This window comes from Chiloscyllium punctatum, chromosome 11, assembly GCF_047496795.1.
Source record: "Chiloscyllium punctatum isolate Juve2018m chromosome 11, sChiPun1.3, whole genome shotgun sequence".
NCBI classification, from domain to species: domain Eukaryota; kingdom Metazoa; phylum Chordata; class Chondrichthyes; order Orectolobiformes; family Hemiscylliidae; genus Chiloscyllium; species Chiloscyllium punctatum.
Window position 1 is genome coordinate 61,858,400 of NC_092749.1, and position 14,857 is coordinate 61,873,256.

General features: G+C 41.8%; 1 protein-coding gene across 3 annotated transcripts in view; it reads left to right on the top strand.

The window, feature by feature from the left end:
* sptbn1 (spectrin, beta, non-erythrocytic 1) overlaps positions 1–14,857 on the top strand; it is a 289,393-nt gene that overhangs the window by 49,690 nt on the left and 224,846 nt on the right. The window contains exon 3 of one of the 3 annotated variants that reach the window (XM_072580913.1): positions 9,344–9,484. The exons of the other annotated variants lie outside the window; for them this stretch is intronic. The gene's annotated coding sequence lies outside the window, so the exon portion shown is untranslated. The remainder of the gene's footprint in view (positions 1–9,343; positions 9,485–14,857) is intronic. 3 annotated transcript variants of the gene reach the window in all.

The following is a 14,857-nucleotide window of genomic DNA, read 5'->3' on the forward strand; positions in this document are numbered from 1 at the left end:
TATCCTGGATTCTTATAAAGATAGAAAGGAACATAGGAATTGGGAGCAGGAGAAAGCAATTCAGCACTTCGAGCCACTCTACCAGTTAACATGATCATGGATGATCTTATCCTGGTCTCAATTCCACTTCCTGCCCGTTCTACATATCCCTTTGTCCCCTTTTCAGCAGAAACATTTTTTTTCTTGAATCTGTTGATTGATTCTGCCTCCACTGCATTCTGGGGCAGTGAGTTCCACAGACACTAAATCATCTGAGAGAAATAGTTTCTCCTCATCTCAGTTTTGAACTTAAGTCCTCATCCTATATCTATGACCTCTTGTTTGAGATTGTACCAATGTCCACTGACATTTTATATACCTCAATCACATCCCCCCACCTCATTCTTCTGAACGGCAGCAAGTACAAGCCCAAGCAGTTCAACCTCGCCTTGTATGACAGCCCTTTCATCCCTGAAATCAGGAACTATGGCCAAGCACTTGCCAAATTGAATATTCTTGCTTTGGCATAACATTCCAAACGTGAAGAAAATCCTTTGTTAACAAACAAAAATAAAACTCATTCCATGAGATTTACAAATAAGTAAAATATATAAAATTTGTGTAGAATACATGTTGTGATGAGTTTTGACCTTCGTCCTCAAAGGTGAGTGCATTAGGTGATAGTATGTGCTGAATTAATTAGTATTACTAACGTTGTGTGTGGTCAGAATAATATGTAAAGCATAATGGAAGCTGTTAAGCTTACATCATCAACACTCGATTGAGAGAAGGAAACTGGGTTAATGATTAACTTTTACAAATAATACATTGTCCTGATTTTTTAAGGAATTGAAATTTAATAGAACTGCGAGTGCTATAAATGATAATTAAACATCTCTAAATTATGAGAAAAGTTCAGATGTGTAATGGTTCCCTCTGCACCAACTAGCTGTTTAAAGGAATCAGCATTGGATTTTCAGGTGAGGTGATTTTAACTACTTTTGCTGCTGCAGAGTGGGTGAAGATAATGTTTCACTGTTGTTGGAGGACTTCAGAAAAGTTTCTGGAGTCAGAGAGTATTACTGAATTTTCTTTGGGAATTTAGGAGACCTGGCAGTAGAAAGCCTGTGTTCAGTAATGGGAGTTATACTTGCGTATCTCTTGGGCTGTGTGAAAGGGTCAAGGATCATAGGCAGCAGAACTGGAAAGCTGTGAGCAAACTTGAGAGCAGTTGGATTATTTTTTAAAAACGTCAATGAACCATTTTCTCCATGTCAATATTAGCCAAGTGTTCTAAGGAATTACAATGTGAGAAGGTGACTAGGTCTGTAGATGAGGATAGTGCAGTTGGCACAAAGTTAAAAATCACACAGCACACAGGTTTATTTTGAAGCACTAGCTTTCGGTGCACTGCTCCTTCAGGTGGTTGTGGAGTATAAGCTAGTAAGACACAGAATTTATAGCTAAAGTTTACAGTATGATGCAACTGAAATTATATATTGAAAAAGACCTGGATTGTTTGTTAAGACTCTCATCTTTTAGAATGACCATGTTGGTTTCAGTTCTTTCATATGTAAATCCCAGAACTTTATTTCAAAGTTATATTCTCAAGTGAACTTTAGCAATTGGTGCCATGTCAGCCCAGATAATGCTTTGAAGGCGTAAGGTGCCCTGTATGTGCCCAATGTTCAGACTGATTCTATTTCTAAAAAAGGGATTTACAGAATCTTACATGAATTCATGCAGTTTTTGAGCAAAATAAAATGTAATTCTGCAAGTACAAATTCACCCCACAAACTTGTGGGGGTGGTGGCGGGGGGGTGGGGGGGGGGGGGGGTGGGTTGTGGTAAGAGAGTCTGTGAGAGAGTGTGTGTATGAGTGAGTGTAAAGGGGTATAAGTCTGTGAGAGGGTGCGTGTGTGGGCATGAGTGTGGGAGTATACATGTGAGCATATGAGTGAGAGCTTGTGTATGAGAGGGCATGAGTATATGGGTCTGTAGGTGTGTATGTGTGTGTGTTTGTGTAGTGCAGTGGGGTCTCCTGTAGTGTAACATGAATCCAAGGTCCATAGGTTCAGGACAACACCATACAACCTTGTCATGGCAGACGCTGCAAGATGTGTCAGATTGTCAACACTGATACCGCCATTACATGTGGGGACACCACCCACCATGTATGCAGCAGGTACTCGGGTGACTCAGCCAACGTTGCCTATCTCATACGCTGCAGGAAGAATGCCCTGTGGCATGGGACATTGGCGAGACCGAGCAGCGGCTTTGGCAACAGATGAATGGACGCCGCACAACAATCAACCAATAGGAGTGTTCTCTCCCAGTTGGAGAACACTCAGCAGTCTTGGACATCCGATCTTGGACCTTCGGCTGACCATCCTCCAAGGCGGACTTTGGGACAGGCAACAATGCACAGTGACCGAGCAGAGACTGATAGCCATGTTCGGTACCCATGGGGATGGCCTCAACCAGGTGACTCCGTGTCAATCTTAGCCTAGTGTTCTAAGGAATTACAATTTGAGGAGGTCACACTACAGGTGACCCCACTGCATTACGTACATTCTCTCTCTCACTCTAACACACACCGCCACACACACCCCCACACACACACTCCTATAGACCCATACAATCATGCAAACCCTCTTTTATACACAAGCTCTCTCTGATACGCTCACACATGCACACTCACACCCACACATGCACTCTACGCATGGCGAATGATGCACCCCCATCATGAATAAAAAGTGTGCCTACAGCAAGAGCTATAGTGCCACCAGTTGGTGCAGACTTGTGCACGTCTAAAATAATGGTCCTGCTGCCGGGACTGGTTGGGGGTACAGTGGTTGTGATGAACTCAGCTAGGTGGACCTCATTTACAACCTCATTGGGGTTGTTAACCTGGTCCAATCAGGGAACCTGGCTGACATATAAACAGGAGTGTCAGAGGTTCTGTTCACTGTGAGAGCTGGCTTTGAAAAGCCACACCAGTATCAAATATTATGTCCGTGTAAATAAAGGGTGACTTGGTAATGACCTTTGGAGTTATTTCAGTGGTGACAAGAGAAAAACATACGGCCCTGAAGAAAGTAATTCGCAGCAGTCGTCTTTGAGCAAGCATAAGCATTTCTGGCATCATGCTGTTATTTGGGAAGCTTGACTCCTTTGATCCTGCCATTGAAGACTGGTGTCATTATGCAGAAAGAATGCATTTCTTTTCCTGGAAGTTGACACTGGGGCAGATGAAAACCAATGAGTAACTCTCCTGACATCTTGTTTGTTTTGGAATGGTTAAATTGCTCAGCAATATCCAAATCAGAACCAATCAAAGTAAACATCTAGTTAAATGGTCCCCTGATTCTAATGGAGGTTGATACTGATGCAGTTGAATCAGTGATCGTAGAACCAGTCTTTAAAAAAATTCGATCTGGTCTCCAACTCTTAAGTTTGCTTAAGACCTTGGCTACACTGACAACCTATGCCAGGGAATCTTTACAATTAAGGGAACAGCTTCTGTTCCGGCCTAGTATGAGAAGCACCTGGTTCAGTTACCAATGGTTGCAGTAAAAGGCTCAGGCCCAAGCTTGTTGGGGCAAAATTGGTTGAGAAAGATTCATATTGATTGGCTCAACATTTTTCAATTAGAAAATTGCTGCCTGAGAGAAGTCCTAATTAAATATCTGTATGTCTTTCAGGAAGGTCCAGAGACTGTTATAAGGATGTCGCCAGGGTTGGAGGGTTTGAGCTGTAGTGGGAGGCTGAATAGACTGGGACTATTTTCCCTGGAGTATCAGAGGCTAACTGTTATAGAGGTTTATAATATCATGAGGAGCATAAGTAGGGTGAATAGTCAAAGCCTTTTCCCAAGGTAGGGAAGTATGAAACTAGAAGATGTAGGTTTAAGGTGAGAGGGGGAAGATTTAAAAAGGACCTGAGGGGCACGTTTTTCACACAGATGGCAGTATGAGTATGGAATGAACTGGCAGAAGTCATGAAGGCTGGTACAATTACAACATTTAAAAGGCATCTGGATGGTTACATGATGAGGAAGAGTTTAGAGGAATATGGGTGAAATGTTGACCTTATAACATCATGAGGGGCGTGGATAGGCAAGGTCTTTTCCCATGGGTGTGGGGAGTCCAAAACTAGAGGGCATAAGTTTAGCGTGCGAGGGGAAAGATTTATAAGTAACCGAAGAAGCAACCTTTTCTTCCAGAGGATGGTGCGTGTATGGAACGAGCTGCCAGAGGAAGTGGTGGAGGCTGGTACAATTAGTGTTTAAAAGGCATCTGAATGGGTATGTGAATAAGAAGGGTTTAGATGGATATGGGCCAAATGCTGGCAAATGGGACTAGATTAGATTAGGATACCTGGTTGACATGGATGAATTGGACCAAAGGATCTGTTTCCGTGCTGTACATCTCTGTGACTGTATAATTCTAAATGGGACTAGATTGATTTAGGATAGCTAGATAGTGTGGATGAGTTAGAGTGAAGGGTCTGTTTATGTGCTGTATATCTCTATGATTCTATGACTATCAAAGGAGCCAAGGCCATCTTGCATGTTGACCAGGAAGCAATTCCATGATCTTTGCAAGACCAGCCCAGTACCATTTGTCTTGTGTGCAAAAGTAGAGGCAGAAAGGAAGAGGCTGGAGAGTGAAGGAATCATCAAACCAGTCCAGTTTGCAGAAAGGGCAGCACCAGTCATATGAATTGTGAAGCCTAATGAGTTGATTTGCCTTTGTGGGGAATTTAAACAAACAATAAACTGCTTCTTACAGATGGATATATACCCAATCCCTTGCATAAAGGACTAAAATGCACAGCTGGTAGGGGAGCTGTCCTTCAGGAAGCTGGACATGAGCCATGCATATCTACAATTGCGGTTACATGACCATTCTCAGAAGCATGCTACAAATAATACCCATGAGGGTTTGTATCAATATACAAGACTGCCATTTGGGGTATCGTCCTCCTGTACAATTTTTCATTGGGCTTTGGAGATCATTTTACAAGATCTACCCCAGATTGCCATTTATCTGAATGATGTACTAATAACTGGGAAGATCAATAAAGAACAACTAGAGAACTTGGATGTAGTCCTTTGACATTTGTCCAAGAAGGGTGTATGCCTTATAAGGGAAAAATATGTGTTCCAAACACCATGTGACCTACTTAGGCTGCAGAGTTGACAAGATTAGATGCAGACCATGGGTGTCATGGTGGCACAGTGGTTAGCACTGCTGCCTCACAGTACCAGAGACCCGGGTTCAATTCCCACCTCAGGCGACTGTGTGGAGTTTGCACATTCTCCCCGTGTCTGCTTGGGTTTCCTCCAGGTGCTCCGGTTTCCTCCCACAGTCCAAAAATGTGCATGGTCAGGTGAATTGACCATGCTAAATTGCCCGTAGTGTTAGGGGCAGGGTAAATGTAGGGGAATGGGGCTGGGTGGGTTGCGCTTTGGTGGGTCGGTGTGGACTTGTCGGGCCGAAGGGCCTGTTTCCACACTGTAAGTAATCTAATCTAAATCTAAACATCACTGTGTTGGTGGCGCAGTGACCAGAATGTCAACAAGGACAAACATTATCACCAAAAGCCTCTCCCATGTTCCTGGGAATTGCTGGATAAATCCTGGACAGTGGGCCTTTCTTGGGCTCAGTGTTCTTAGCTATTATGGATGCCCATTCCAAACTGGTTGTACATGCATTTGTCAAACACATGGACAGTGATTGAAAAGCTGCAAGCATCTTTTGCGATGCACAGGCTCCTGAAATTGTTGGTCACAGACAACAGGCCATCATTTACCAGCAGGAAATTCGAGTATCTGCTAAAGGTGAAGGGCAGTTGGCGGAAAAGAATAGCTCCATATTGTCCATCATCCAGTGGTCTAGCAGGAAGAGCAGTCTAAACTTTGATGGCAGGCTTAAAGAAACAGCTTACAGCTTCACTTGATACCAAACTGTCCCAGTTCCTATTTCATTATTGGACCACTCATGCAGCTATAGGGATAGCTCCAGCAAAGTTGCTAATGAGGAGAAGACTCTGCAGCAGGTTAAGTCTAATCTTCCTGGACCTGGGGGAGGGGGTGAAATGGCATCATGAATGCCCTCTAAGCAAGAGAGACAGTTTATTTCAGGGGGTAAAGTTTGGTGCCAAAACATCAAAATGGCCTGACATGGGTAAGAGGTCAGATCCCGTGACATATAAAGTTTGGGTCAGTGAGTTGATATTTAACAAGCAGGTGGACCACATGAAAGCTGCAAACTCTCAAATGGGGCAGGAGCAAAACATTCCCACACCTTCAGAACAGCTGCAAAGACTCTGGAAAGCTGTGGGTTCTCCCTTTCTGTCTAGCATCTAAGAAGCTTCAGAATCTGAGATGGACATGGCGGATGTCACAGCCTTGACACCTTTACCGTTTGAAAAAGAGGATGAATTTCTTCTAAGATGCCCTGTTCACAAGAGGCGGGCTGTAGTCCGATACATACTACATATGTCTGAGACAAAGTTGGAGGAGCCAGAGTCGGTGTGAAAACACCCCAAGAGAGGCTACAAGAGAAAGAACAGGCCTTTGCCTCCAGATTAAGGGGGAGGAATATAGTGATTGAAATGAGGGCAGTAAGGTGGACTTTATATAATATGAGTTCCATGATTGGACTATTGTCAGAGGTTTACTCTGAGAGCTGGCTGTGAAGAAGCTGACCAGTGTCAAGCATTATGTATGTGTAAATGAAGGGTGAGTTGGTGATGTGAGGTACTGACTCTGACTCTGTAGAGGATTTCAGGAGATACTTTCCAATACTCTTTTGAACGTGTCTCCAAAGTTGTGATGACCTGCAGTTCCCTTGAACTTAACGCGATGTTTGCAATTAGGTTTTTTGACTTGGATTTTGGGAAGAGAAGAATATGAAGAAAGGTGGAAGCAGTTGAGATATAGCTGTTCTAAATTAGCTAGCCTGAGTAATTTATCATATTACAGTTCCTCTGAAATTTCATCTCCATGTCATCACTGTTCCATAGTTCCTTACCAGGACATGACAAAATATCAACAACAAGTTGACGTTATATTGCAGTTGCAATGTACAGATACATCCCAAGGCAATTCATATAAGTGATTATCAAACGAAGCTTGACACCAAGCTGTGGGGTGGAACATTAGGTTAGATGGCCCAAAGTTTAATTAATATGTATTATAGCGTAGATTCCAGACCCCAAAGACACTGTGTATCTGTAAAACATTGCCATGACATCTTAACCTGTGGTCTAAAGGTAGAAATTTCATCTTCAATCACCCTGTCTTTGTCACAGACTGTGCAGTCAGTCAGGTATGTGTATGTGACATCACTAATCAGAGAATTTTGTCTTTTGAGTAAATCAAGAATAATGAAGGCAGTATATTAATCATGGATGACTTCAATCTTCATGTAGACTGGGAAACTCAGAATGGAAAAGAAAGCCATGAGAGTGTATTTGGGACAGTTTTCTTGAACAGTATGTTTTGGATCCAAACAGGAATCAGCATATTTCAAATGTGGTTATGTGTAATGAGGCAGGATTAATAAACTATGCCATAGTAAAAGATTCCCTCGGAAACCATATCCATAACATGGTAGAATTCTAACATTCAGATGGGAAGGGAAGAACTTGGGTCAGAAAAACCCATGCTAAACTTAAATAAGGATAATTATGCGGGAATGAGCCAAAGCGAGCTACAATGGATTGGGGAAGGGGTTTAGCAGAAAACACAATTGAGGAACAATAGCAGATATTTAAGAAATAGTTCATGGCTCATACCAAAGATGTATCCTAGTGAGAAAGAACAATTCTAGGAAGGGTAGAAGTCAGCCATGGTTAAATAGGGAGATTGTGGTTAGTATCAAATTGAAAGAGTTATCAGAGCATTATTTTTGCCAAAGTCTTAAAATTAGATATATCATGAAAAAAATACCTGCCATTACAGTTTCTAGCAGCAATACTTCAAACAATACACACACAACTGAGCTATTCATTTATGTTCACTCCCTGGTGCCTGTTCTAAAAGTTCCTTTGGTCTAGTATTCCTGCACAATGCTCTCTTTGCAGAACGTCATTTGGCAATTGGCTGTGTTTCATCCAGGGATTTTAGGAGATGCAGGTAGCCTGAAAATTGGATTAAAACTGCAAAATGTGAGTGGGAGGCATGAAGCATGGCTAATTGAGTGAGTTAGAACATCTAGATGTTATGCATGAGCACTGATTGCTGAGTGATGAGCCTGTGATGTATTGAATAGCATTAGAGGTTGATGATATGGAGGATGGAAAATATCAATAGTAAATACATTTACTGAGCTTGACCACTCATGTTATTTCAGGCACAGACTCCTGAAATTTACCTTTCTAACCAGCTTTGCCCAGAGGACCTCTGATCTCCTGCAGAAACATGTGACTCCAGACCCACAGCATTATGGCTGACTTGTATCTGCTCTCTGAAATGGTATAACAAGCCAATCAGTTCAAGGGCAGTTAAGGATGATAATGCCAGCCATATTCTCTGAAAGAATAAGAAAAAATTGGAAACCTGTATCATGGAAAAGTTTATACTAAATTTAAAGTGTGGGTGAAAACCTATTTAGAGGGCATGATTGACGTACCATCATTGCCAGAAATGCCCCATTCATGAAAAAGTCACAAAATATTATCTGTTAATTGCTACATGCTGATTGTTTTGGGAAATTACTACCTCCTCCTCCTGAGCATTCTCGGTTAATTGGCTAACTGGCTAATTTATCAAGTTCGTGAAATATAATTGATATGTAGATACTGTTATGCCAAAGCTACAACATTTCTGCATAAGCACAATATTTTGTGGAAGATATATGAAGAAATATAACTCCCATACATATAAATAATTTTATAAAGAACATCCTGACTTGGATAATACAGCGGTGCAAAGCTGTATGTTGAGTTGTTACTTTGATACACTGCATCATGTGCAAGTCAGGGCTCCCACCTCTTACCTCCAAAACAAAATGGAAAGTGGGATGACCAATTATCCTCGTTTGTCCTTGTACACTCTGGTACCCAGCTAGAGACCAGAAAAGACCAAATCTGGAGCTCTAAAAGAGCAAACAGCAACAAATCAAATACTTTTTCAAAAAAAGTTGTAAATTCTGTTTGATTGAAGTTTACTTTAAGTTATTTGTATTTATCTTAATATATTACCTGCATCTTTCAGCAGTGATTATCTCTTCAAAATGCTAGCCAGTTGCATTACTTGAATCTCAATGTTATCAAAGTAGGAAATTGAAATTTGTAAAATTAGTATTTTAAAAAATTACAATCGGATACAGAAACAATCCTTTTTTTTTCAAAAGGCAGGTTAGCTATGTTGTTTGACCAAGAAGTAATTACTGCGAAGTGGTGAATGAAGCCAGCTTTATGCAGCCAATCATGAAACCTTTGGACCCAAGAGTAGTACTGATGTGTGAATGAGGAATGCAATCGCAATGGAAAAAGTAAGATGTCACGCTTTCCAGGACCTTCTATTCTGCAGTACAATAAAAATATTTTCAATCAATAAGTCTCAGTGTTGAATTCTATTTGAAAAAATGTTGATGCAGTGTCCATGAAGTGAAATTATTTTAAATCTGCCAGTGCATTTATATTCGTAGTCTTGTACAGAAAATCAATAGAGGGAGCAACAATTTTAGAGTGTGGAGAGCAGGGGACTGGTTTCTTTCTGAACACAATGCCAAAAGATGAGGCAACAAGTTTACAAAGTACATGAGGAGTGGCCTCATTATGTACACAACATTAGAGAGAAAGGAGTAAGTTTAAAAAGCACAGAAAGCAGGAATGGCTTTATTCTATACAGAGTACAAAGAATGGAGGCAGCATGTTTTAATAAGAGCACAGAGCTTGGGGAGATTAAGTTCAGAGCAGTCTTAAGAAAGTAAATGCACATTTGGGTTGCAGGGTAATTTTATAAAGTGGATTCAGATTGGCTCAGTTGTAGAAGTCAGAGGAGAATGATCAGTGAAGGTCCCAATAAATAGCTGAACAAGCTCAACAAGCGAAATGACTCACTCCTGTTCCTATATTCCTTCGAAGCAATTTTCTGACTTTCAAGTATAAAGCACTCAAGTAACTTCACAATTAAGTTGAATTGTTTTTGGCATTTTTCTATTTTCCAAATTTTGAAGCTGCTGTTTGAGGTGTCTTGATATGACCCCAGAACCACAGCTATGTGGTCAACTCTTAAATGCCCTCTGAATTGGCCCAACAAGCTAATCAGTTGACTAACCGGTAGCTCTCCTATAATGCTCATTTATTAAAACTGATTTGACTGTAACACAACTAGTGAATTCCCAACCGTGCTTTTTTTATAAAGCAAACTCCTGTTTGCTGTTATGCGATTCTCATCCCTGGCACTGGTTGTCAAGGTGCGTGGAGGAATGACCTCCGCATCAGTATCAGATGATCAGTAGACTCATGTACTTTCTCATGAAGAGTTTCTCATGAAAGATATTGTGAAATGTTCGTTAGTGGACTTGGAAAAGTGTTGTGAAAATGTCTCTACAGCCTGAGGGCAAGAAGCTGGGAGCTGTCTGTTAATTTAAAAACTTAAGGAGTTGAGATACGAGTGAAATTTCACTGGAATTGACTATCAGTAAAAGGACATCATTTATATAAATGATTTGGATATGATCATAGGTATAGTTAATAAGTTTGCAGATGACACCAAAATTGGAGGTGCAGTGGACAGCGAAGAAGGTTACCTCAGATTACAACTGGATCTTGATCAGATGGGCCAATGGGCTGAGGAATGGCAGATGGAGTTTAAATTGGATAAATGCGAGGTGCTACATTTTGGGAAAGTAAATCTTAGCAGGACTTATAAATTTAATGATAAGGTCCTAGGGAGTGTTGTTGAACAAAGAGACCTTGGAGTGCAGCTTCATAGCTCCTTGAAAGTAGAGTCGCAGGTAGATAGGACAGTGAAGGAGGTGTTTGGTATGCTTTTCTTTATTGGTCAGAGCTTTGAGTATAGGAGTTGGGAGGTCATGTTGCAGCTGTACAGGACACTACATTAGGCCACTTTTGGAATATTCCGGTCTCCTTTCTATTGAAAGAATGTTGTGAAACTTAAAAGGATTCAGCAAAGATTTAGAAGGTTGTTGCCAGGTTGGAGGATTTGAGCTATAGGGAGAGGCTGAATAGGCTAGGGCTGTTTTCCCTGGAGTGTCGGAGGCTGAGGGGTGACCTTATAGAGATTCATAAAATCATGAGGATCATGGATAGGTTAAATAGACAAAGTGTTTTCCTGGGGTGGGCGAGTCCAGAACTAGAGGCATAGGTTTAGGGTGAGAGGGGAAAGTTATAAAAAGGGCAACTTTTTCACACAGAGGCTGATGCGTGTATGGAATGAGCTGCCAGAGGAAGTGGTGGTGGCTGGTACAATTGGATTATTTAAAAGGCATCTGGATAGGTATATGAATAGGAAGGGTTTAGAAGGGCATGTGACGAGACTAGGTTGGGATATCTGGTCGGCATGGACTGGCTATTTTGTTTGTATTTTCCTTTTCTTTAAGAAAAATGTATTGATGTTAAAGAATATCTGTAGATTCATGGGAACCTCTTTCAATGACTAATCACTATGGCAATCAACTGTAAAAGAAAATCCAGTATAGGGGTTTGGACATGGCCAGTCAGCTGCTCAGGCTGGTCAGAACCAGTAAAATCTGCACATAGTGGGTTAGGAAGAGAAAGGTGGGTGGCACAGTATCACTTTTGGTGCATGTGTGGAGATGTCCTGAGGGGCGTGAGTAGGCTGTGCAGAAGAGATTCAGGGTTAGATGTTAGTGAGGATGAGTAAGAGTGGGGATGATGTTGGCAGGAAATGGTGGGTACAGTAGCAGAAATAATGAATGTGAGAAACTGGCCCTTTCACTGGCAGAGTGGTGAATGTCATTGATATTCTTCTTACATTCCTTAAGATGTTTGAGACTGCACTAGCCTGGATGATAACCCTGGTCCAGGTTGGTGTTTCCAGTAGGTTGGCCCGGGAGAAAAGGATGTCCTGCCTCTGCATCACCCCATCCCCATCAGCATCTCCATGTTCCTGCCCACAATGAGGTATCAATTTTCCATTGTCTGTCCTGTTTGGAGCCAATGTCAGAGACCATGCAGGGCAACTCTGGACCAACAGCTTTTGGTCTGGGTGCATAAGTTCTTAAAGATAATGCATCATGGGTATTGGTCAATTCTGGGATAGAGTGAAGACTGCAGATGCTGGAGATCAGAGTCGAAGAGTGTGGCACTGGAAAGGCATAGCTGGTCAGGCAACATCCGAGGAGCAAAAGATTTGAAGTTTCAAGCATAACATCAGGGTGGCCCAAGGGGGCTGAGAGATAAGTGGGAGGGGGATGGGGCTGAGGGGAAGGTAGCTGGGATTGCAATAGGTAGATGAAAGTAGGGGGTGATGCTGATAGTTTGGAAAGGAGGGTGGAGCGGATAGATGGGAAGGAAGATGGACAGGCAGGACAGTTCAGGAGGGTATTGCTGAGTTGGAAGGTTGAATCTGGTATATGGTGGAGGGAGTGGATATGAGGAAACTGATGAAATCCACATTGATGCCTTGTGGTTGGAGGGTCCCAAGGCGGAAGATGAGGTGTTCTTCCTTCAGGTGTTGGGTGGCTAGAGTTTGGTGTGGATAAGGCCCAGGACTTGCATGTCCTTGGCTGAGTGGGAGGGGGAGTTGAAGTGTTCAGCCACAGGGTGGTGGGGTTGTTTAGTGCATTTAAACTAATGAGGCTGGAATCGCATTATAGCCAATATATGCTTTCAAACTTCGTGCTTTAGAAACGGTGTCCTCAATTCGTCAATTGCATTATAGCGAATCCGCCCTAACGGAACGTGCATTATGACAGAACGATATGTATCCTATATTTTGTCTGTTGGCCAATGGAGAGCTGAAAGAAGAAACTTTTGAAGCAGGCCCATTTGGAGTTGGTTCTTCAGAAGCAGGTCTTCAATCCTGGTAGACACCTTGATGATGGACACCTTGGTCTGTCAATCCTGCTGTTTGGATCTCCATGATTCAACATTAGCACTGCTGGTGAGATCCTTGAGAGGTTCCAATGTGGTGTTTATAGACAGTCCAAATTCTGCTACAGCAGAGTAGGGTAGTTAAACAGCAGCCTTCTAGACCTGACCTTTGTTGACGTTGTTGCAGCTTGATGAAGGTAACACTGTTAGAGTGAACCAGTTTTGTTTCAAAGTGGCTGTAGGTTTTAAATCCTTAAATTAAAAGTGAAAATGACTTGAGGAAATAATGATTTTGATTGATACTGTTATCCACAATTTCATTTTTAAAGTCATTATAACTAGAGATGCCTCAGGATTGCCCCCAACTTGCTGCCTACAATGTCACATTTCATGGCGCAACAGTCTGTTGTGTACTGACTGAAGTGTCCTTGAAAGCTCATCTTAATTCCTGGCATTTTATACCTCTACCTTGTTGACTGTTACTTACCCCCAATAGTGAGCAACACCTGTGAAGTGAAAATGGGATAACCCCAAATTAAGGGGTGTATTTTCTTATGAATAGGAATATTTAGCTACACAAAATTTACAAGAATGTTAAAAATAACCAATTGGCATGTAATTCACAATGACCAGAAACTGCTGTTCATTGTAACCAACAGAAAGCTGTACAATAAAAAAGTCTAAACCCAGCTTATTCATCCTGGGAAAAGGTTTTAATTAAGTTCTCTCTGGTTTCTCTGCTCAATGATGGTTTGGTCTATAATACTCTTTTAGATGTCCCTGATCTATGTTCTCACCTTCATCTCAGAAGATTGATGTCAGTCCCCTATTTCTTGTGCCAGCAGGATACCCAGTGACACCTGGAATGCATTTGTTCAGTCAGAATAGAGAGATGCTGCACAAGTCCCCCAGCTTTATGAAATAGCCTAATGGCTTATTAATCCAAGGTAACTGAGATTTCTATGGCCTCTAGGATGAGATGGCCACCCGTTCCTTCTGAGCAGTCCTCCTCCAATGGACAGCACAGTTTGCTGATGATGGCTTACGACATCTGTAATCTGCACTTGCAGTGTGTTTCTGAGAGCTCAAGAAAATGACAGTGAAAAATGTAGATTTGTGACTTGTCATTCTCCTCGACCTCCTTTGATAGATCTTCACTTGTTGCTTCTCCCTCTGGAGGCTATGCAACCCCTCCTGGAAGTTGCAGGTTTTGTTGACAAAGGAATTTCTCTCTCCTCCAATGTTGTTTCCCTGTGAAGCAAGGAATCCGCGAGTGGAGTGTTCTTATCAGATGTGTGAACTCCTGATTGATGATGAATGAATCAAGTGGGATGCCAATAATGTAGTGCAGCTAACATGGTTCTACTTTTCAAGGGGGTTGGTAGGGATAATCCAGGGAATTACAGATCAATTAGAGTCTCACAATAGTGGCAGGAAAACTGTTGAAGAAAATTCTGAAGGAGAGAATTAATTTCCACTTGGAGAGGCAAGGTTTGATTGGAATAGTCAGCATGGCTTTGTCAGAGAGAGATCATGTCAAATAAACTTGAATTTTTCAAGGAGGTGATCAGGGTATAGATGAGGATAATACAGCTAATGCTATTTATATGGATTTCAGCAAGGCCTTTGACATGGTCCCACAATGGAGCCTGATGAAGAAGATAAAAGCACATGGGATCCAGCCTAACTTGACAAGATGGATCCAAAATTGGCTGAATGGCAGGAGACACCGTGATGGTAGAAGGCTGTTTGTGAGACTGGAATTGAATATTCAGTGGCATACGATAAGGATCTGAGCTGCACAATACAGATGAAAATGTGGAGTAACGATAAGTAAATTT